Source organism: Talpa occidentalis, unplaced genomic scaffold (genome assembly GCF_014898055.3).
Source record: "Talpa occidentalis isolate TD23 unplaced genomic scaffold, MPIMG_talOcc4v2.1 talOcc4.4, whole genome shotgun sequence".
Classification (NCBI taxonomy): Eukaryota; Metazoa; Chordata; class Mammalia; order Eulipotyphla; family Talpidae; genus Talpa; species Talpa occidentalis.
Window position 1 is genome coordinate 55,770,115 of NW_023604295.1, and position 7,670 is coordinate 55,777,784.

At 41.2% G+C, this 7,670-nt stretch overlaps 1 long non-coding RNA gene across 1 annotated transcript; it reads right to left on the reverse strand.

Moving 5' to 3' along the window:
• Positions 1-3,779: 3,779 nt before the first annotated feature.
• Positions 3,780-7,242, reverse strand: LOC119256831 (uncharacterized). Its single transcript, XR_005127897.1, has 3 exons — positions 7,079-7,242; positions 5,420-5,553; positions 3,780-3,805 (listed from the first exon to the last, which is right to left on the reverse strand). It is a non-coding gene; the product is annotated as an uncharacterized LOC119256831 (long non-coding RNA).
• Between the last annotated feature and the right edge of the window lie 428 nt (positions 7,243-7,670).

A 7,670-nucleotide genomic window follows, 5' to 3' on the forward strand; every position in this document is an offset into this window, starting at 1 on the left:
TTAAGCTATTTTGTTGGGTTATTTTTATTGCTGTAACAGCAGAACACAAACACATTTCTGAGAAATTCAGTTTATTAATATATTTCCAAGTTGTCCATATTCTAGGTAACGATGGAAAGGATGACATAGAATAATTGATTTATAAATTCTTTTTTACAGTATAATACCCAGTAAGTAAACCTTCACTCAAAGCAAAGATTTAATTTAATGTTTATAACAAGTTTCATCTGTTAGCTTTTCCCATGATGTAGTGCAAACATACATGAAGATGCAGATGTGGGTGTTCATCCTGGTTATTCTACTCACTAGCAGAGGACCTGGACAAAGCACTTACCTGTCTCTCGGCTCCTCCTGTTTGTAGAATCAAATTAGTCTCTTCCAAGACTGAAATCTTAAACCTAAGAAAAATGGGATTTATTGGCAAATGTAACTCCAAACGTGCAACTGGATGTTGGGCCCCCAGGCATTGTCATGAGGACTCCACATCGCGCCAGCTTTCAGCCTAACTCTCCTTGTTGCCTTCCCTTGCAGGTTGTGCACCATGGCAACATGGCTGATTACAGGCCTAGACCCATCCTCTCCCAACTCAGGGAAAGTAACGGGGAGAAAAGAGAGTGCATCTCTCTTCCCCAATAGTCCTATCCACCCCAGATTGCAGCTGGGCAAATAACTGGGCCTGCCAGAGCTCCCTGTCTAGCCTGGAATGGAAAATGTGGGCTCCATCTGGGATGTGGGTGAGGACAGAAGGGAAGTTTGCCTGAAGCCAAATCGGGGAATTGTTAACCAGATGACAAGATGTCATTAGATTTTCAGGCACAGGATCCTTGGTCCATGCTGCATTCCTCACAGGTATGTACTCTGATTCCACATTATATGGGTGATTGTAGACCATTTGAGCAGAAAATAATATTTGGCAGCAAAGTACCATCTCATTCCTTACCTCTTAAGCAATTTAATTTTTATGCATTTATGAGGACTTTCTCACTCTCAGCAGGAGTAACTAATGGAGTTCAGAAAGCATTTAATGGCTTACCTCCTGCACTGAAAGCTGTTCGTTGTGGCACAGAACTGTACGCAACCTGATTAGAACTCCCACGGAGGTGTAGGCTTCCAAATGCAACAGGATTTCACTTTTGTGCAGCACCTCTTCAGCGCAAGGCTTCAAGTTTGACAGCTTTAGAAAATAATGGATTATGGTAACACCATCCACACAGAACATGGTTTCACCAGTAGCTCAGAGATTTAAGCACTATTAACAGAGTTTGGTGTTACCGGAACTCTATATCCAGTATTTACACACAGCATTTAGTTTTCATACTTAAGCTTCAGGATCAAGTATCCATCCATCAAATCAGAGGAAACTGATATATTTAAACCTAAGTTATGGATAATTGGACTCACTATTTACCATTGAAGACTATGCTACAGACTGCATAGAAGTGATAGTGGACTTAATGGTTAGAGCTTCATTTATTTAACTATCATTTATTTATTAGTCATTGGATGAAAAAGCAGCAACTCTTTCATTCTGGTAGTTGTCAGTTGTGGGAAAACAAGTATCTTTTTCCCAATTTGGATGTTAAGAGGTGCTTGTTAAGGAGTTCAACTTGGAGAGAAATAACTTATACATCTGAAAAATGCAATCTGAAGTCAATCTTGTGCCTAGTTTTGCAGATTTACAAAACCTGTGCTATTGTTCTCTTACAGACATTGCAACACCATGAGATAGTAATAGGCTCTAGGATCCTCCCCCTTGAAATTTTATTTGATAAAAGACCTGATTTCCAGGGCCTCCCCAGTGGCGCAGTGGTTGAGCGCTGGGTTACGAAGCTGCCCGCAGCCTCTGCAGCGCCGGTTCGATCCCCGGCTGCTCCCAGACCACCGGAGGAGAGTCCCACATGGCGCACAGACCTCTCCTGCCGCCCGCTGCTCCCCTCACCAATGTACTTCGGTCCTTCTGCTTGCTCTGCTCCCCGCTATGGCTCTGGTGAATTCTCTCACCCTCCCGTGCTTCTGACTATACCCAGTGCTTGTATAAAAATAAATAAATAAATAAACAAATAAACAAATAAATAAATCTTTAAAAAAAAAAGAAAGGACCTGATTTCCAAAAAAGGCAGCTTTTTGCTTCCTAATCTTTGAATGGCCTATGAAATTCCTCAAGGTTAAATCGACAACACATAAGTGGATAGACTTCCCAGACAAATTATTTGCAAAGCATAAGTGTATTTGTTTAAAACATGAGTCTATGAAAGCTTTTTACGTCTTTAATTTTAAAATAAATAATAACTTAGCTCTTTAGACCAGTCCGTAAAGATGTTTTAGTCATTTTTATTAAAAAACATTGTTTCTTGTCTGTTCAGTCAATGTTTATTGAATAAATGTCTGTTTTGTGAGGTTAAGCAAAATGTGATCTTTAATTAAAAAGTAAAAAAGCACAATGATTATTTTATTAAAAACATTTGTTTTGGAAGTACATTTAAGTTGCATTATAGGCGAAGTGAACTTTCACAGTCATACTATTTATTGTATAGATAACAGATTCTGTGGGGGAAATATATTTCTCAGGCTAGGGCCTAACCGGAAAGTTCTGGAAGGTTCACTCTCCCCACTGCGATATATACCTCTTTCCCTCACCGTTGTGCCTCACTCCATTGGGTGAGAGCCCATTGTGGATCCAACCCCGCCTCTTAGGCAGCAGTTCTAGGAAGGCTGCTCACTCTCCAGGGACTTTCCACCCCCTACACAACCAGACAGTTTTAGAATATTATGCTCATAAGCCTCATTTTTGCAGGTTAGAGGATGCATATATTTAGTTACCCAAAGAAACCTTTCTTCATTGCAATGTTATCAGGTGTTCAGTTCTCAAGGTTGAATTGGTTAGGCATATATCTTGGATATTTAAAAATTTTGGTTATCCCGAATTCTATAGAGCCCACGTCTCCTCATACCTTTAGCTATGTGCATAGCTATCAACAGGGATTTTTCTAGTTACAACAACTAGTAAATGGAGCTGAAAATATTGCCCTGGATTCTACACGGGAATATATTTGAAAACATCAACAAATATCAGTGTTCTCACTTCCTTCCAAAGGAAGTTGTCAGAAAATTGTGGAATCTTTAAGCTTTAAACTGATTGATAGCGACATTTATTAATTGTCTGAAAGAATTGTGTCTGAAATTACAAAAAATTTTTTCAGTTTTTTTCAAAACATCCCATTTAGTAAAATTAAATACTCGTATTATCTTTATCTCTCTGGGAAAGTATTAAATATAGTCTCCTGGAAAATATTTTGCCAAAGGGTTTGACTGGGATAGGTACCAAATCTCATCCTTTGGCCCTCTGGCGTGAGTCATTTTTCATTCCGTATGAACAGGCTTAGTACTGAGATCCACAAACTGTTTGCCTCCCTCCTCAAAAGCAACTGGGATTTTCCACAGGAGTCATAATACAAAATGATGAAAACTTCGACAAACATATTTTTCTTGAGTGACTGGGTCCCCTGGGAGGCCACTGGGGCGCTTTAACATGTGTTGATGAGACCAGCATCCTCGCCTGAGCCCTTTACTTATTTATATGACCTCTCTGGTTCCTCAATGGATTTAAAGGGCCCTGTTTGGGTAAGGCAGCCTTATACAGAGAAAAGCTGTCTTCCACGATCACAGCCTCTTCATCGCTGTCACAAATCAGTGTGGGTGTCCGAGGAGAGCTGAGCGAAGGTGGATAAACAGCTCGATGCGAAACCGTGCCTCCAAATGCCTTGCTCCTAGCAACCCGGTGCTGAGGTCGAGATTCATTTAATTCCTACAAAGAACAGTTCTTTATTTTTCCTCTGAGAAGCAAAGTCACCACAATAATTCTCACTACATGTAGAAAATGAATATTAAAAACAAAGCAAAACAAAATTCCTGAGTCAACGCATTCCAAGCGCCTGGAGACTGGCCAATGAACCTCACAGTGACACTGGTGCTGAGGAAAACAACATTTTATGAGTCTACCTTTTCTGGTTCTCCTGAGTGTTTTATTCTTCAAGTTGGAGATAAAAATAAGGGTTGAGCTCTCAAGGTGAGGCGAGAGAGAGCAGCATGTGTTCTTCAAAAGACTCAATAAGAGAATAGATTTTACACTGGTGCTGAGTGTAACTTACTTACAGTTTCAAAGGGCTTTTTTTAAAATGAAATCTTTGCAAGCAATAGTAAAGAAACCTAGAACCCCCCGGGGTGATGGTTAGAGGGCTGTCAGAGATTTAAATCTAATTACTAGCCTGAAAGTAAAGAAGAGAAAGAACCGGCCAAGTGTCAGCCTGGAAAACAATAATAGCGCAGTGGTGTTCAGCAGCCCAGTCATTAGTGCCAGAAAGGATAGTTCAGCACATTTATTCTCCATCTCCAAAGAAGGAGGTTTCAGTTTCTTCTGCTACCAGTTTCTTTCTCCCGAGTTGTGATGCTTCCTGAGCTTCTGGACATCATCTTCCTGAGCGCCTGGTAGACCTCGGAGCTGCCTCTCTGGTGCAGGAGTTCCGGGAGAGGCGAGGTGCACAGGCACCCTCACCATGCATTCCACCAGCGGCCGTGTGGCCCTGAGCTGGGGCCTAACTTGCCTTTGCCCCTGTGTCCTCGTTTGTGAAATGAAGATTAAATGTGATGATTAAAGTACATAATGACTGTGGACTACTTAGCATAGTGCCTGGCCCAATAGAACCTTCCCAGCAGTGTAAATGATTTCTCTCTCCCCTTTTTTTATTAAATATTAAGGAAGAGAAAACTTAACATGACTGTCTAGAGATGAGTATAACCTATACCGGAACATATATTTGCTTATGTTGGGTTATTGTCAAAGAAGCAAATAGAACACAAAATAAGAGCATAAAATAATATGACAAGTGCAGCTACAATGCAGACAGCTTCATTCTAAGCACAACTGCTTACGAGGCCACCACCTGGTTCACTTACCACCACCAAAGGATGGGGCCTCCCTGGTGGCGCAAGGGGTTAAGATGCAACCTATGAAGCTACCCGCAGCCACTGCAGCATGAGTTCGATCCCCAGCCAGGGAGCTACCCACATGGCACAGCAGACCTCTCCTGAGGAGCTCACCCTCTGCTCCCCTCAGCAGTGTATTTCAGTCATTCCTCCAGTTCTGTTCCCCACTTTGTCTCTCAGCCCCACACTTCGGGCCTGTACCCCAGTTCTTGTATACATAAATAAATAAATCTTAAAAAAATATATCACCAAAGGACGGAAGGTGACATAAACCCATACCTGTGGAGGTTTGAACCTACAACCCCTAAAACAAATACATTGATATATTTCAACTTTATCACAATATAATTCATTCATTCATTAATGTCAAAGGAAGGCATTGGATAGTCCTATTTATCCCTTACTGGAAGCAACAGAAGATGGACGAGGAGCTCACCCTGGTGCACATGGAGGGATTTGGTTGTCCTCTTCTCCTCCCAGCGTTGTTCAGCTCATCCATTTATTCATTCATGTCAGTGGCTGATTTTCAAGACTTCTAAAATTGTGTTAAGAGCAGGTCCTCCAATCACTCTAGACAGAATACGATTAAGAACTTCGAGTGGTCTGTAAGCTAATAACCAGCAGAAACTAAACCCAAGAGCATGGGGGTGAAGACAGATGTTAAAAATACTGAGATTTAGTAAATATCATTTTATAAATGGAAAGAAGGGATTGATAAGATTTAGGTTATACTGTAATCAGCCCATTCTATTCTCTAAAACGATTACTCTTTGCTCCCTCGGTCTTCTTGGGTGGATGGAGAAAGCGGGGGAGTGGAGAGGAAGGTAGCTGGAGACATGCTGTGAATCGGAAGAGACTTCTCATACTTCTTGTCTGCCTACTCATGTGCCCGTGGATAATGCCCAGTTCAAGGAGGAATCAAATGCTAAGCAGGGCCATCTGACCTAAGTCTTTTGGGCAAAGTGCAAAAACTTGCTTCAGCGAGTGCTTGATTAAAAGCCTCAAATTCACTTAAAGCCCCAGTTTTCTGTTAAGTCTTTAATGCCTACAATATTATTTACTCTGCATAGAGGAGGAAGAACTGCACTGCCCTAATATGTCAGTGGTTTAGCTTCTGACTCCTAACTTGCCCAGAGATGTATGGGGAATCAATATGTCACAGTCCATTAAAAGATGCTCCGCTGTTTATGTTTGTTAGCTGTTTAGAAATGTAATTAACTATACCAGAGTGTTCTTAGTCTGTCATCTGCCTCTGAGGAAGCAGAGAGTGATGAAGAGAGCCCATGGTAACTCATAATGATATCATGAAGTGGGAGCTTTTGCCCTTCGTTAGAAACAACACTATTCTGTGCTACTAAATTTTACAGGCAGCTTCCTTTCATTTCCTCCTCTGAACGAATCCCTTGCTTTTTTGACCCAAAAGTATACTGAATCATGACATTATCAATGAATTTTCATTGAGAAGGATGTCCTGAGCAATGAAAAATGTAAATTAATCAGTTCTACACTGGAAGTAACTGTGAAACAGAAAGATAAACTAAACATAGCGCCATTAACTGCATCCAAGCAAGATTAACAAGAACGTGGTTCTATGAAAAGAAAAAGATCAGCGGCATTAATGAAAATTAAGCAATATCTCAGTGGAACTAGTAAATAAATATATATATATATATGTCTAATTATAAGCAGACCCAATTATGTCTCGTTTCTTATTCAGCTGCTTAAATCAAGAGAGTCTAATGTTAAATGAGAAAATCAGCTCAGGACACCTTGTCATCTGCATTTAATCAAGACTTCTGCGTCTCATACAAGCTTTCAAGGCTGGTTGTGGCAAGCGTATGCTTAGGCATCTCATGTGAATTTCCTATGGCTTCCAGTTCACAGGTCTGTGGAGCTTCAGTTTAGGCACAGAAACCTCCTAGAAGTGTTATGACTCTAAAGCCACTTTCCTTGTAACTTTCGCTCCATGATTTTGACCAGATATCATATTAGGCTAATACTGGCAAAGCTTGTCTCTAAAACTATAGCTAAAATTATTATTATGCCATTTTTCTGGTAATAAAAGCAATACAGAGATGCTCAGTAAAATATTTACTTGTGACTTTGCTTCTTTTCTGCTCAATTTTCTGCATGTTCTAAGCATCCACGTACACACTAAAGGTCAGAGTTTTGAAGAGAAGACAGATTGGGGGGCTGTCCCCATCTGCGTCGTCTAAATACCTCAGCACAATTTTTCTGAGTTGTTTTCTCTCCATCTTCTGAGAGTAGGAAGTGAAATCTGAGCTCACCCTCCTTGCTGAGTTCAATGACATCCCTGCTAGTGATGGGGGTGGAGCCGGAGGCAGAAAGGCCTGCCCCGGAGGTAGAGAAGAGTCTCCAGTTCCCCTGATCCCTTGGGAAACAGGAAGGAGGCACACAGAGACAGGAGCCTGCGGCGGGGGGTAGGGGGGTGGGGGTGAGGGGGGGTGGTGGAGGATTCCCTGAGCTGCGAGTTTGGCCATTACTGAATCCTCTAATGTCACATGTACACTCACACACCAGGAATTTTGTCAGAATTGGTGAAAAGACAAGTGAAATAACTGTCAAAGAACTCAAAATCCTTGGAAAAAAGATGTTGTGACATATAAATCAAAGTCAGTTCTTTTTTCACTATTAATTATGCAAGCCTTTTCTTCCTCATCCCACAA